Below are 17511 nucleotides of genomic sequence, written 5' to 3'. Positions count from 1 at the left end.
GATTGGGTTTATGTACTGAGACTTCTTCTTCTTGTTTTGGTTAATGAAAAACTTCTCTTCTTCTCAATAGCCTGATTGCCATCATGGTATCAGAGCTGAGACTTCTTATTTTCTCTGGTTTCGATTCTCAACTGTAATTGCAATCAATATCAACCAATTTCTTATTTCACCTTTTCAAATTTAATCCAATCTCAATCTATTTCTTCATATCTCTTTTCTTTTTCTTCCAATGGAAAACCCAACTTCAAATTTCATTACCAGAGTACCACTTGGTAGGATTTGGGATATGTATAAAATAAGAGCAAAGACAGCCTACAGTGATACCTGCAAGTGCACAGGGTCAAATTGTAGTAATGTGTGCAAGACAGGGTCATTCCACAGGGACTTGGGGTGTATTGAAGCATTCCTAAGCTAGTTAATCTAAATGCAATGAGTGACAATGACACAATGAAGCAAAGAGAGCAAAACAGGGCCTATACAAGGTGAGTTAAAGGTGACAGTGGCATATACAATGGTATGGTAGTGGCAATGTGGTAGTGATAAATCAAGACAGTTGCAAACCAAGGCCTAAGCCAAGGGCAATGGCAGGGGAGCAAAACTACAGATACAAAACAGAGAAACAACACAACTAGGTTATGAATCCACCTTGTGACCTAGCCAGATAGTGTAATTCTATGTTAAATCCCTGTCCCTAATGGAGCTAGGTGAAGGTTCAAGCCTGCCTATGTTCCTGGTCATACATAAATGGAATGGAAAGATAAAAAGCTTGCTCAACTGTTTACTCCTAGCATTGACTGTTTTTTGACAGCACAATCAATCACAAGCACAGTTGAGCACTAATTTCCTCCATTTCTCAATCAATTCTATTTACATGAATTATAACCTAACATTCCACCACTAACAGTGACTTAAGGCATCATCTCAGCCTAGCTATACACATACACATGTGAGCTCACATAACAGCAACAAAAAAAAACATTTACTAAACAGAGAACTACAAACTAACATGTGAACTAGAATGAAATGTGAATTAAAACATAAAACAAACTGAATTGAAACAAGATAAACTAAAAATGAATTTGGAATTAAAATTGAAAATTAAAATTAAATCTACAAATACAAAACATGGAAGAAAAATCTACCCAAGAGGAACTGGCTAGTCCAGCCTTCATGGGGATACACTGGCTAGTCCAGAGATATCCCTTACAACACACCCACAACCCTCAATTTATAGTCCACAACACTCAATTAGGGTTCTACAAGTTTCCCCCAAATCAGTCAAAATTAGGGTTAGATATTTTACCTAATTTGATGTGATAACTCTCAATTCTTCTCGACCCATGCTTACATTTGTACTCCTCTACCTCTCCATAGCCTTGTTGTCGTTATTTGAAGACATGCAATCACTTTCATCAAAATCACTCGACCTCAGTGGCGTGTGGAATTGATGAAGATGATTGAAAATCATCATACGAGTTAGGTGGTGAGAGTGGGCTGTGGTGGTTAGATAATTTGGTGGCGGTTAGGTGGTAGAGATGGTTGTTGCATGGTGATGGTGGTGGTTCTGCACAGGGTATGGTGGAGAGGAAGAAGGTGAAGGTCGATTGTTTTGGGAAGAAGGGGATGTTTGGTTAGGTCATAGGGTTCGGTCGCTATGGTGTGTAGCGGGACAGAAGAATCTGATGATCAGCGTGTGAAAGACGTCGGATACGAAGATGGTTGGTAGATCTAACGGTGGTATGAGAGATGAATCACTTCGACCGTTGGATTGTGAAATACAACAAAGTCAACGGTGCTAGATGATGTTAGGTACTGTAGTGTAAAGCGGGAGTATCTAATTTTGATGCACAGGCATAGGAGCGACCGTTGGATTCAAATACAATCTAATCTGAAGGATTGGAATTTAAGCGCTGTGGTGTTTGTCAGAGACTTCAGATTTTGATGCTCTATGAATGAGCGACCGTAGGATGATGAGTTGGATCCAATCTGACGGCTGAGAATGGAGGCGGTTTTGATTATAGAAAATGGGTTTGGGTAAGGGTTTTGGGCCTTGGGTATGCCAAGCCCATATCTTCTTTAAGAGCAATTCTTCCTTCTTGAGCCCATTTCTAGTCTTTTGGGCTTATGCGCACCATTCTTCGCGGCTTCCTTGCGTAATTTCTTCCGGATTTTCACTACTTTTCTGCTCTTTTCCGCTCCGCAAGTCATCCAAACTTTATTTGGTACCTAAAAATGCAAAATTAATTAAGAAAAATATTTATTCTTGAAAACAATGAAAATACAGAATATGGGATAAAATGTAGAATTAATGCACAACATACGAGTTAAATGCCGACAAAAAGGGATAAATATATACAATATTTGGCACTCATCACCACTCAATATACTCTTTAGTATTATTACTTTAAAACTACGAGATGACAACTTTCTCTTATGGAAATCACTTATGCTCCTTGTTTTTCGAAGATTCAAGATAATGAAATTCTTAGATGGTTATCATGAGTGTCCTCTTAAGTTTACTAACAGAATTAATGCTAAAAACAACAATGAAAACTCTCTTTATATAGATTGGATGGATGAAGATGCAACAATCATTATGTGGATCAACTCAACCATCTCTGACAGTGTTATTGCTTAATTTGCTGGAGCAACCACTTCACATCAATTATGGACAAGTATTGAAAATAGGTTCGCTCGAGTTTCTGCTACTCATGTTATCCAGTTGAGAACAAAACTAATGGGTATTAAGAAAGGTAAATCCACAGTTACTGCTTATACTAGTGAAATAAAACAAATATGTAATCAATTAGTTGCTTCTGGATGATGCATTTCTGATGATGAGATTGTAGTTGTTACTTTATCTGGTCTTAATTATGATTATGATTCATTTGCTACTTCGATTCGAATTCGTAATCCACCAGTCAATAGCATTGAATTGCATAATCTTATGCTTAGTGAAGAAATTGTTTTAAACAATAGAGCTACTAATACTCATGTTGAATCAAAAAATCGTGCATTCTTCACTAATGGTAGGGGTACTGGCAGAGGTTATAACAATGGTTCCAATTATGGAAGAGGGTTTAACTCTGGTAGAGGATCTGGTAGAGGTTTTAACAATGGTTTCAATTATGGAAGAGGGTTTAACCCTGGTAGAGATTTTGGTCCTAACTATAACAATTATGGAAGAAGTTCTACTGGTCTGTTACCAACACCAACAACTACTTCTGTTGGCTCTTTTACTTCTTCTGTCCCACCACCACCTGACATATACTCTGAAGATAAACCAACTTGTCATATATGTAAGAAGTATGGTCATGAAGCTGATGAATGTTGGAATAGAATGAATTTCTCTTATCAAGGAAAAGGTTCTCCAAGAAATTTTCAGCTATGCTCGCTTCTGCAAATATTCTAGGACATAATACCTTGTATATGGACTCTGGAGCAACTCATCACCTCACATCCAATGCCAGTAATTACTTCTGGATTTCCTAGTGGTACTTTTATTACTGCAGCTAATGGTGAAGGTATGCAATTCTTAAATTCTGGCTCTTCTTTAGTTTCTGTTCCTTCTCATGAATTTGTTCTACATAAAAAATTTCATGTTCCTCTTGCTGCCCAGAATCTTATATTTGTTCATAAATTCACCACAGACAATGACTGTTCTCTAACTTTTACTTCCACTGACTTTACTATAAAGGATTTGAAGTCAGGGAAGACTCTTTTTCAAGGGATCAGTAAGAATGCTCTTTACCCCTTTCAATGCAGTAGCTCCTATCCACCAAATAAAGCTCAATGCAGTTTTTCATATCAGCCAGTAGAATTTCATTCATCAAATAAAGCTCTCTCATGTGTCAAAGATTCACCAGCCATTTGGCATAGGAGATTGGCTCACCCTTCCTTGTCTTTTACAAGAATCTCTAAAGAATTACAACTTACGCACCCTTTGAATAATCCACTCTCTTGCATTGACTGCCAATTAGGCAGAAGTCATAAACAATCCTTTACTCTTTCTAGTTTTATTTCTACTGCACCTTTAATTTTACTTCATATGGATGTTTGGGGACCTTCCCCTATTACTTCAATTAATGACTTTAGATATTATGTGAACATCATTGATGATTATTCTAAATTTTTTTGGGTATATCCTCTTATTCTTAAGTCTGATTTTACCTCTGTTTTCAATTGTTTTAAAATCATATGTTGAAAATATGTTCAATTCTACCATCAAGACTATTAGAACAGATGGTGGGGGTGAATTTGTGAACAAAATTCTTAAAGAAATTCTTTCTAAGTGTGGCATTGTTCATGAAATCACCTGTCCTCATACACCTGAGCAAAATAGTGTAGCTGAATCAAAACACATACATATTATTGACATTACTATAAATTTCTTAATACAATCCTCTATATCTTCTGGTTTCATGCTCTTTCCACAGCTAATTTTGTGATTAATAGACTTCCGACCAAATCTTATACTACCTCTAGTCCTTTTCAAAATCTTTTTAAGAAGAAACCTGATTATTCTTTTCTTAAAACCTTTGGTTGCTTGTGCTTTCCTTGGTTGAAGCCATATACTGACCATAAACTTTAACCTAGAAGCTCTCAAGGTGTCTTCCTAGGGTAAAGTTCTTCTCACAAAGGATATAGATGTCTTGATATTCAATCTAAAAAGATATATGTATCTAGACACGTTGTTTTCATGAAGAGTCCTTTCCCTTCTCTAAAACTCAATCTGTTGATCTATCTTCTTTATCTGGCTCATTGAACTTTCCTTCTACTACTATTGACTCTCCTTCTTCTGTCATCACTGAATCTTCTTCTTTATCTACATCAATTACTTCTACTTATACTTCCACCACAGCTCCTACTTCTGTCCCTGCTTCTCACTCTATGCAAACTAGAGGAAAGAGTGGCATTTTTAAACCTAAAGTTATGTTTACCAATAAACATGTTCTTCCAACATCTTATCTTAGCTCCCTATCTATTCAACCTCCCACGTCTTATTCTCAAGCCTCTAAATTAAAAGTCTGGGTTAAATCCATGGGAAAAGAACATGTCGCTTTAAGAAATGCTGGTGCATGGGATTTGGTATCCCCTGATCCTTCACAGAATCTTGTTGGTTGTAAATGGGTCTACAAGATCAAATATAACCCTGATGGCACTATAGAAAGACATAAATATGGATTAGCTGCTAAAGGGTTTAGTCAATTAGAAGGCATCGATTACGCTGACAGGTTTAGTCCTATTGTGAAGCATGTTACCATCAGAGTTTTTTTATCCTTGGCTGTTAATTTTGATTGGAGAGTTAAGCAATTAGACATCAGTAATGCCTTCTTACATGGTGACCTGAAGGAAGACGTTTTTATGACTCAGCCACCTGGATATGTTGACAAAGATAATCCTGACTTTGTTTGTAAACTCAAGAAATTTTTATATGGCCTTAAACAAGATCCCAGATATTGGTATGAGAAGCTCTCGGATTCACTAATTGCTCTGGATTTTGTGCCTTCTTTAGCTGGTTCCTCTCTATTTGTTCAAAAGATGTGTGATCAGATTACAATTATATTGGTTTATGTAGATGATATTATCATCACTGGTTCTTCTTCTTCTCACTGTGATAAAATAATTGCTCATTTATTATCTTAGTTTCCTGTTAAATACTTGGGTGATTTGCATTACTTCTTGGGATTGGAAGTTAAGAGAAATGAAACTGGTTTATTCTTATTACAGACTAAGTATGCTTTGGATCTGTTGACTAAGAAAAATTTGGTGGGCATTAAGCCCTGTAATACTCCATGTCCTACATCTTTTAAGCTCTTGCTAGATGATGGGGAACCACTATCAGATCCCACTGAATACAGGTCAATAGTCGATTCTTTACAATATCTCACCTGGACAAGGCCTGAGATTTGTTTTGCAGTAAACCAAATCTTTCAGTATATGCACTGTCCTACTTCTGTTCACCCAGTTGCAGCCAAAAGAGTTTTAAGGTACATTAAGGGTTCTCTAGATCATGGTCTTTACTTCACCAATGGATTCAATGCTCTTCAAGGGTTTACAGATGCAGATTGGGATGGTAATCCTTCAGATAGGAAATTTATTAGTGGATACTGCATTTTCTTTGGTGATAATCCAGTCAGTTGGTCATCCAAGAAACAACTAACAGTATTCAGGTCTTCCACTGAGGCAGAGTATAGGTCTCTGTCCTCCACAGCAGCTGAAGTCTTATGGATTTGTCACTTGCTCAAGGATATTCATGTTTTCTTATCAGACTCTCCTACCATATCTTGCGACAACAAAAATTCTATTGCCTTTGCTTCAAAACCTGTTTTGCACAGTCGTATGAAATATTTGGCCTTGGATTTTCACTTTGTTCGTGAGACTGTCCAATCAAAATATTCGCAGGTTACTTATATTGTTTCTATAGACCAAGCTGCAGATATCTTCACCAAAGGCCTTTCTGCTCCTAGGTTTGAGTTACTGAAGTCCAAGCTAAAGGTGTTACCACCATTCACCTTGCGTGAGGGTAGTGAAACTAAAAGTCTAGTCTAGTCCTCTGACTTTTATTGACTTACAGATGTGTTGATTGTTATATGTCCTATAATGTTCCAACACCTGTTATTCTATTATTGATTAGTTTTCATTGTTAGCAGAATCTCTTGTTAGAGATTGGTTTATGTACCGAGATTTCTTCTTCTAGTTTTGGTTAATGAAAAACTTCTCTTCTTCTCAATAGCATGATTGCCATTAAGTACATCATGGAATACAGACAGTAAGTACCTTTCTAACTGGTTATTCTCAATTTGTTACAGTTCCTAAGCTAAGTAAAAGCTTTGGTTTACTGGTGGTATGAAACTTCTCTTCAAGTACTGCCCTCACAGTATAAGGTGAACAGTTGATGTCAGAACATTATTAATTAATTAACAAGTAAGATTGACTTCATTTACTAGAACCAACTGAACAGGGCACTCTTGCATGAGACCCCACAAAGAAGTATTAAAACTTGGAAGCTTGTAAGTTTTAGACGGTTGGCTTACTTCCAAAATGTAACTGGTTGTGATTACTGTGGATTTGCCCTTGTAGTGGAGTTAGGAACTGATGTTTGTTGCACCATTTTTATTACAACTCCAATATTTTTTTATACAATGATTGCTGCACCACTTTTATCACTGAAATGTCTTGTTTGTATAACTGCAGTGCAATTTAATCTTCTATTAAGTAGATAATTAGCATTTATACTTTTGAAGGATAAAATGTTGGAGATCAAGATGGAGAAGTATGGTCAACAGTACATTCAAATAGCTTAACTTTAATTTATTTGTTGCACCCAAATGTGCCTTTCATGGCATTGGTTATGGATGGATGCTTTGAGTATATGTTTCTTTTATGATGACTTGGCCTATTGGTTGTTGGTTAGTGTTTCAGATCCAATTACCTGAAAATTCCTATTATTAGAAGTTAGGGTGTTGTTATTATTATAAGGAGAAATTGCGTGCAATCCTTGTTGTATGCTTCTGTTTCATGCCGAAAGAAGCTTGTAATGGAATGGATTGCAGCTAGTGTTATATGTTGTTTTTCCACCTATTGGTTTATATGATAATTAATCGTAAGACTGCATGATAACAACTAGGCAATGTGACTCTTTTTTAAGTTTTTACTGTATTATTTATAATAGTTTGGTGGTTATGACAGAGGAAGCATGGTAACAGTTTTGTAGTTTATGACAGGGGAAGCCCGAAAATATGGAAGGTGTTGATAAATCATTACTTCCTGGTGTTTATAAAGAAATAGGAACAACTCTGCAACATTTCTGATCCAAATGATTTTAGGTTCGTTAAATTTTTTTCATTCCATTGTTCGTACTTCGTGTTATTTATTTTAATTTATTGACAATATAACTTTCTCCTCATAACCGTATTCATGGTGTTTTGGTTCAGTAATTTTCATTTCTTTGAATAGTGTGCAATTGAACTGGTTCTGTGGTGTAATGGTAGCACAACTGATTCTACATCAGAAGATGCATGTTCGATTCACGTCAGGTTCACTAATTTTAGTACATTAATTTTTTGCGATCAACTTTGGTTGTTGATACTAGATTTTGGGATCAATTTTATTTGTTGACACTATATTTTGGGATCAACTTTGGTTGTTTACTCCATACATAATCTGAGCATTTCTGAATTTTTAATTTTAGTATCAACTTCGGTTGTTGACACCATATTTTGGGATCACCTTTGGTTGTTGACCCCATACATAATCTTAAAATTTCTGGATTTTGAATTTTGGTATCAACTTGAGTTGCTGACACCAGATTTTGGGATCAACTTTGGTTGTTGACACCATACATAATCTGAATATTTTGTGAATTTTTAATTTTGGGGATCAATTTCGGTTGACCACATATTATTGTTATTTTTATTATTTTATAAGTTTCGTTTTGGGATCAATTTCCGTTGTTGATACCGTATCGTGATGTCAACTTCTGTTGTTGACACCATATTTTTTTTTTTTTCTGATTTTTTGTTTTGGGGATCAACTTCGGTTGACCACATATTATTGTTATTTTTATTATTTTATAAGTTTCGTTTTGGGATCAACTTCGGTTGTTGATACCGTATCGCGATGTCAACTTCCGTTGTTGACACCATATTATTTTTTTTTATTTTCTGATTTTTTGTTTTGGGATCAACTTTGTTTGTTGACACCACTGGTGGCGACCATGGTGGTAGCGGCGCTGGTGGGATTGGCGGCGGTGGTGGCGACGGTGATAGTAGCGGTGGCGGTTGGTAGGTGGTGATGGAATGGTAGTTGAATATTGATGGTGGTGGTAGATATGTGGTGGTATCAGTGGCGGTGGAATGATGGTGGTGGTGGAATGATGGTGATGGTGGCGGTGATGAAGTGGTAGAGAAATAAATTTGTAGTATTTTGAAATAAATAAAAAGATTATATAGATGAGATGTAATTCTTATCTTTTCACGTGACCCTATAAAAATATACTGTACTACTCAGAAGGGAGAAAATATTGACTTTTGGTCCCTCTCCCATGGATAAAATGGACCATGACAAATTAGGATTTTTTCTTTTGTATTTTTTTCTTCGGATACAATATTTTTTTTGACGGAAAGAGGGGTTTCGGAAAATCCCTAAATTTTTTTATTAAATGACCTCATTAAAATCGAGGTTTGGATTGTTACATGACAGAAGTGGTAGATAAACATACCCTCCTGATTCATCATTATAAATTGTACACTGATATAACCAATACACAATGAGAAACCTGGAAAAGACTAATCTGAATAATGATAATTTGATTATTCTTCGACCATTTAGAGGTTTCTTCTTCGGTAAAATAAAATCCGTCATAGAAATACTTTCCGCAAATCATTGTAATCACGATCCATTTTGATAGACATTGATCATCTTTGTAGAAATCTTGATCATCGTCTCGTCGTAATTGATCGTATTCAAAGATATGCTTGAATCTCTCATCGAATTCCAATACAAGAGCCCAGAGGCTACAATAAAACGCACTAATGGCGATTGGAATTGAATTATTATAAGGCATGAAATAGCCATACTAAGAACCGTAACATAAAAGCAAATTCTAAACCTAAATAATCACAAAATGATTTTTATTGAAAGCAAGAAAAGTTAACTGTACAATTAAAAATTCAAATTTATTTAGAAAATATGATATATCAGATTCAATCGTAGTAAATCTAGGCTTAAAGAAGAAGAAGATTTTGAAAAAACTAGGTTCCGATAATTTTATGGAAAAGAAACAGAAATAAATACTCCTTTTCTGTCTACCAGAAAATAATACTCCTTGCGGTAACAATCTGTTATTAGGATATTTACTGTTACATTCTATAGAATATTTACTGTTACTAGCCAAATCCAAGAAAAAGATATACTAGTGGAAGATCCCAAAACAAACTAAAAACACTGAAAATAACAACAAAAAAAAAAAAAACAGATTCGTTGATTAAATTAGAGATAGAAGGTAGGAAATTATTTTATTATCAAAGCTAGAGATTCTTTGAAATCTTTTCGTTTTCCCATGGTGATTATTCTTTTTAATTAAACTTTTCACGTAACAAAGGATGTACGCAGAGAGGTCAGAGGTGTTTAATACACCGCTTTATCGGGGGTATCAAACTCTGATCGAGGGAAATCAACATGCATTTTTCATCCTTCTCCCACTCTTTTCTGATGTCGTTTCAATTTCCTAAAAGGAGTAGTTCTTATCACTGGTACAACATGCTCGAACATTGTACTCATGCAAAATCCCAAATCCAAAGCCACGCTATAATCGAGACTGAAGATTCCTTTTCATTTTCTTGTCCAATTAGATAAACAAGCTCATTTAGTGGACCCATAAAGAATGCATGCCTGCTTCAAACGAACAAAAATAACTCATCAGCCAGCCTGGACTCCTAGACTAGACACTGACGTGAATGGTACTTTTTTTTTTTTCTTTTTTTTTGTAAAGAAAATTTAATTTTCATAGAATAGTTTGACAAAATAGTTACATGTCCAAATTGACTATAATCTCGAAGATCATACCTTTTGTAAAAATTGTTGGCATTCAACGAATCCATATTGCCCAAAGTTTTGCTCGAACTCCCTTTCTCATAAATTGAATTCTTAAAAAATCCCTTTTTTGCGCCATCATTTGCAACATTTTTGGTCATGCCTTCTTTCCATCATCCTCCTGGAAGATTATAGATATCTTTTCTGCCTCCACAGAAAGTGCTGGCATTGTTGAGAACTTCATAATCCGGACCTTCCATACTCTCCCTGCTGAAACCATAATTACTATCCATGTCTTCTCTTCTATTATAGTTAGTACAGTCTTCATTTTTTTGAGAGAAACCAGAAGCAGAACTAGTTCTATAGCTAGACCTGTCTATTTTTATCTATTGTTTCAAGCCAGTTCTTCATATTTCTCTCTTCTTTATCAGACCAAGACCAATCATCCCCAAAAAGCAACCTAAGTCTAAACATTCCCATAAGAACATCATTAACTTCTAGAGTATTACATAAATTTACTTCAAAAGATTTAAATTTTTCATAGCTACTACTGAAATTCTTATCTAACAGATACTTCTTCAAATCCACCTTTCCTTCCAACTGAGTAGAGTCACCAGAGGACTCTTTCACCTGCCACTGCGACATTTTTACAATTTATCATTGACAACCACTGCATCACAGATATCAAGGTCTTCTTCATATCTTTGTTATCTACTCCTTTATGTGCACTGATGCACCTTGCTCTAGCAAATCTTCCCGCGTGATATGTTGCAAACATAATTAAGTAATCATTAGTGTCGTTCTTGTTGTTGAACACAGACAAATAAGCTTTTCTTTGTTTTGTTTCTTCAACCCATGTCTTATTAGGAATCTCCGATTTCTTCATTGCTAAAATATGAGTCATTATTTGAAATGTTGTGTGCTTGTCGTTTGGTTTGCTTCCATTGAAAACAGTTTCACACCTGGTTTTCCAAACAAACCACATAACAATAGCACAAATGTTCTCCCAGTTAACATCATCATGTTAGACACATTTTTGTGTCTAAGTTGTCCTCAATTTTCTGCATTGTTGGTACTCAATTTCGTACTTATTTTGGTGTTTTGTGTGTTTGTAGGTATTTTTGGAAATAAACATTTTTTTGGAAAAATCGGCTCGAAAAGCTGTCTAAAGCACCAGGAGGACATGTGTTATTTGCACTCTCACATTTGGATAAGGGGTACTCAATTGCACCTCTTTCGATAAGGGCCACCTTATTTACTATTCACACCCCCAGGGCGTCAATTGCTATTTGCACCCCCCATCTCTGTTAGGGGAAGGTCGTCCCCTTCATTTGAGTTTCCAGTTTGGCGGGAAACTGTGTTCATCAATGGCAGAAGTTAGGGTTCGCGTTTTGGGCAGGGTAGAAAAAGACTCAATGGCCGAGATTGATTGGGAGGACTTGATTGAGCATAACAAGCGTGGTAAGGTTGCTGGAATTGATCAGATTTTCCTATAGAAGGAATTATTGTACTCAATCCTAATAACTACCTTAAGAAATTTACACCAAATATATTTTCAATTTAATCTCCAAATACTCAATTTCCATCTTAAAACCAACTTCTTCAAACTCCTTTTTGCAAATCAATTTACAAACTCGTTTAGCATCCCTTTTGATATTCCTCTTAAACAAGTAAATCCAACCACTTCCAAAGAATTTAGTGTGCATGGATCATATTTTGGTGGAGGAACCAATATCAGTAATGTCCCAGATAAAAAGAAATCGAAAGCTCGACTTAGAAAGACCACAACCAATAAAAAAATTCTCAAACAAGTATACTGCCATCATGGAAATAATTCCGAACGAGTTATGTGGGAATTAAACTTTTTGAATATCTTGAAGAATCTCGAATATCAAGTGCACCTCGTTAACTACAACAAAACGAAATTATGCAAGATTTGATATCCAGAACACAATAATTTAAATCCTCTGGAGAGATCTCATGTTTTAATCCCAACTTATTTTCTTTCCCATAATCCCGTAACAATGTTTGCATTTTTCTTTATTCAAGCCAAACAAGTTATTAAGTGCCACATCATTCATAAGATAGGCCATTAGATGTATTGGATCACACGGTTAACAAATTTTGTTAAAAGATTTTGTCAAAATCGTTTGTCAAGGCATTCCGACCCATTAAACAACAAACCATTTCGTTGAAGTTGGGTGCAAACAAACCTTCTCTATCACACAACATCCCTGGTACAAATACTAATTATGTATGTTCTTAGCTTTAAGTTATGGAGGTTAGATTTTGAACGCGCGATTAGGGGTCAAAAAAAAACAATTGGGGGATATGCATTAACTTATAAACCCTAATCATTCATAAATAGATTAGTATAGTACCTAATCCCACGTACAACAAATGGCATCGTTCGACTCCGAGGAAGATTTAGCAATCACCCAAGCATGGTATGCCTAAACTCGTCCTTCAACTATAGATAACAGCACGCGGGATTCCATGTGGTTGAAGATTTTTAACAAATTTATTCCTGATTATGGTAACCCGAATGGAAAAACTGCTCAAAAAATCGAGCAACGACACGACATCAACCTAAATGCGGTGGTTGAGTATCTAAAAATGAAACACCGGATCGATAAATGCTTTGGTCAATCTCTTTACATCCTCCACTTCATGAAGTTTTATCTTTGCACTAGGGAGTGACAAACAAAATCTTTCGGATCTCGGTGGTTATGATGGCCGAACGAAACCTCACAATCCCATTCATTGTTCTTGTCATTTAAACGGAATACAAGCTTAAAGGGGCAATTATCCTTCCTCGTATGAGTCTTGCATACTCTATTTGTCTTCGTTGGATATACATAATCCTTTCTCTTGTGTCTATTATTCTCCTTTTATTGCCCACTTCTCTCGCAAACCATCTCAAAACGGCTTTTTGAACCTTTGGTATTCCTCATAAACACACACATATTCTTAAGAGCAATCTATTTATCCCAAGAAATTGCTTCCTTTGGATCTTTTATTCCCCACATAAGGACAAAAATGGGAGATTATAAGGTTCATTACAAGCAATCCATTGGTTATATTCAAGATACTAGGTGAAAAGAAATCTTTGGTAACATACCAGAGGCATTTTATAGTATTCTGACGTATCCCGACCGAGCAGTTTTTCATTTGTTGGATCAATATATCTCACAACCTAAGGATCGAAGGAAAATAAAATACATTAGTTCCAAAAACTAAAAATTCAATACTATGCTAGTATGCAGTTCTGGAATGCTCGATAATAGTCCCGGCATAGTCGAACTGCACCGGAACTGAAAACCAATTTTGAGACGCTTCCGGCATTCTCAATATATTTCAAATCAACGTCGGAAATACTGGTTCCGGCATGCTCGTAATCTAATTGACCACGCCGGTAGGAGGTTCCGGCGTGGCACATACTTAATGTACCATGCCGGTATTTGGATGAAAACATTCCTTCCTGTATGTTTTTTTGTAGGTACCGTCATGGTAACATTAAAACTGAACTGCGCTGGCAGGTGTTCTGGCATGCTTGTGTACCGACGTGGAACCATAGATAATTTTACATGCCGGTATTTAGCTTCGGAATACACTGCTTCCTGTACGTTTTTCATGCAGTAACGACATGGTAACCTTACAATTCAACCATGCCGGTAGCATATTCCGTAGAATATTCTGTGGTAGGTAAAAAATAAGTTTTCTACCGGCATAGTAATTTGGTTGCATATGCCGGTTTTAGTTTCAAAATGGGGAATATCAAGGTTCCGACATGGTATTCATACTTTGAACCATGCCGGTACCGAGCTGTTACAACATCAGCAATTGTGGATTCTAAGAAAAAAAATCAAATTTTCAACCTATTCGCAGCTTTACCTGAGTATTTGGAGTGCTTATATGTTGAGCTAGTTTACTCTCTTGGGTTGGTTCTTCACGAAACACTTCATGCTCATAAAATTCATGTTCCAAAGGTGTTGGTTTCACAAAAACTTGCAATTGTGAGTTGTTGTCATTGGCTGAAGATTCAAGATATGCTCCTTGTTGTAGTTGAACTAAAGATTCAGTATCAACAATTCTCTCTTCACAATCATCCTCCATTTTCACCAAAATAATTTCCCTCTCAAATTTTCTTTCCCTCCTTCTACTCTCACCCAAACACAAATAAAAACACACGCTAATCATTTATCAAAAATCTTAGATTTTACTAATTATTATTAATCACTAATCCTGATTAGTGAGGGGTAGATTAGAAATTACATAAAATACTTAGATAAGGGGTGACCTTGATTTGATATTTGGATCCTGTTTTTTTCTTTTTCCTATATCCCCCGATTGTTTTTTATATCCCCCAATCGTGCTTTCTAGAGTTTACTTGTTAAGTAAGTCAGTTTTGAATATTTATGGGAATCTTAACAAAATGTCACACTTTGGTTTTCCGGTTTAATATAGTGCCACCGATTTTTTTTCGAAATATAGAAAGTACCACAATTGTTATAAATTTCATTAAGGCCCACATGAATTAGTCAATCTCGTTGGAACCGGTCAATATCTCAGTAGAAGAGGTTAAAAATAGTTGAAATTGCTTTATTATCCTTACAAATATAACTCTAAAGCTCTGCACCTCCTTATATAGAAAAATCCCTCCTACTGTATTGGGTTCTTAACAATCCCTACATTTCTTAAGATGATTCGAAATTTTTGTTGAGTTCTAAAACCATTATAGCGGTGGTACTTTCTTTAATATGAAATTGAAAATGTGGCAGTTTATTAAAATCCAAGTATTTTTTTAATTTTGTGCTTTAGTTTCTGTTTTTATTTAAGTAATGTTGTACTTTTTTTTATTTTTTTATTTAAGTGTAGTCCTAACGCAACTTCCATATTTCAAGTAATAATAATTTATATATATATTTGGTGTTCCGAAGACTTGAATTTCATTTTGAATATAACGACTACAACTATTTTGTAACCATTACTTTAAAATTAGCATACTATAAATCGAGTTGCTCTACACCAAACTACACACACCAAAATTACAACATTTATTATTTATATCTCCTCTTAAGATTTCTGAGAATATATCTTTATAGGTAGGGACTTGTATTTACAAGGAGAAGATGTAGAAATTACCATTTCTTGGGTTAATGTTGTACTTCAACATGATGAAGTACACCACAATGTTCCGGATGTTACTTCTTTTTGAAGTAGGTGTGCAATAATTATACAACTCAATAGTTTGTTAATGTTCATCGAAGAATTATGGATGTCATACTAAACGGCGTTGGTGTCATTGAAAAGGCGGTAAGTTTATGTTGGTAATCAAAAATAATTTTATATAAGTCGAGGTTTATAAATGTCAGTTGAACCAGTGTGCGTGTTCTTATTTTTCTTTACTTGATCTTAAGTTATTGTTCTTCCACCTAATCAAAACTAATTCATATTTTTATCTTACTCAAGAGGAATTTAGAAGAATATATTTCATCCGGAAAACTAGTAAAGCATTCAGACATTATTAATGCCACTTAATCATGAAGGACGCATTTCGCTGAGCTTACCCCAGAACATACACTCGGTAATACTCCAAAGATAGATCCAGCGATTAACACAACTGATGGGTTAGAATTATGTAATTTGCTTAGATTTTAACACCTTTTCAAACAATGTATCATCTCTTAATTAACATTTTAAGAGTACATAAAGAAATATATTACATTCAAATATAATTATCCATTGGGATATTAGTGTATAAGACTTGATTTCCGAAGTTCATAGCATCCATCATGCTTAAATTCCTTGTCTGTCCCTTCATGATATTCTAATCCAACTACAATTTTCTGGAAAACAAGTTAGATATGTTTAGCTAAAACTTCTAAGTAAAACACTAATCATCCGATTCGTTCCGAAACTCACCCGTTACTCATCACCATCCAAATAATGTTAATATTGACTTCAACCTGAAGTGCGATAAAATATCCATCCCCGTGTTAACGTAACTGAACATTTTTTTAAGATATTATTTAGTTCCACCCATTTCGTTATTGGTTATCGTATTAAAAATTTCAAAAACATTGATCCAAAAAAGGTTGCATGGTTATCGGGAGAAGATGGATCAGTTGTAACCGTTATCCATGCTTACACAAGACTAGCATCTATTTTATTGGTGAATCACTGCATTTTTTTAAGAACAAATGAAATATAATATTTAGAAAATTTAGAGAATTATTCAATATATATAATGAGTAATTAACAAAATTTCTTGAATTTAAAAACTAGTCGTTACACAGTAAAAATAGTCGAATCCAGAAAATAGTAATTACACGGTAAAAGTAGTCGATTTAAAATAATAGAATTTTTTGATTCCTTCTAAATTTCAAAACCAAATAAAAACAGTAGGTTTTTTGAAGTATCTACATTATAAAATTTAAAATCTACGATATGGAACAATATATTGTGATAAAAAAAAGATTATATTCCATTTGGTTTTTTCTTTGATGACTTGGATCTGATGTTTCATAAGAGCTTCTCCAATTGAATGTTTGTGGGGATAAATATCTATATCCACATAGAATACACATTAATTTCCTTTAAAATCCTTCTCCAACCCTAACTTGTTAAATGAATGTGGAGTGACGTGGCTTAAATTTGGGAAGAGATTGTCTAGGTGAATGTCTAGTTTTAGACATCCACATTTACGATGTATTCCTATCCTAGTCATTTTTATGTTAGTGAAATAAGTTATGAAATAAAAATAGAATGATTATTAACCACTTATTAAATGACACTTAAGAAACAAAAAGATTAAAAGTGATTTGGGTTGGAGATGAATTTTTTTAGGTCTCAATATTTAGGAATTTATATCTATATAGGGGGAACTTAGACTAAAAGAAAGTTAAGATAATATTGACATATATAAAATAAGAACATCAACCATTGGATAAGATCTAAGCAGAACTATGTTCA

This window comes from Papaver somniferum, chromosome 11, assembly GCF_003573695.1.
Source record: "Papaver somniferum cultivar HN1 chromosome 11, ASM357369v1, whole genome shotgun sequence".
Lineage (NCBI taxonomy): Eukaryota > Viridiplantae > Streptophyta > Magnoliopsida > Ranunculales > Papaveraceae > Papaver > Papaver somniferum.
This window is presented reverse-complemented; position numbering follows the sequence as displayed.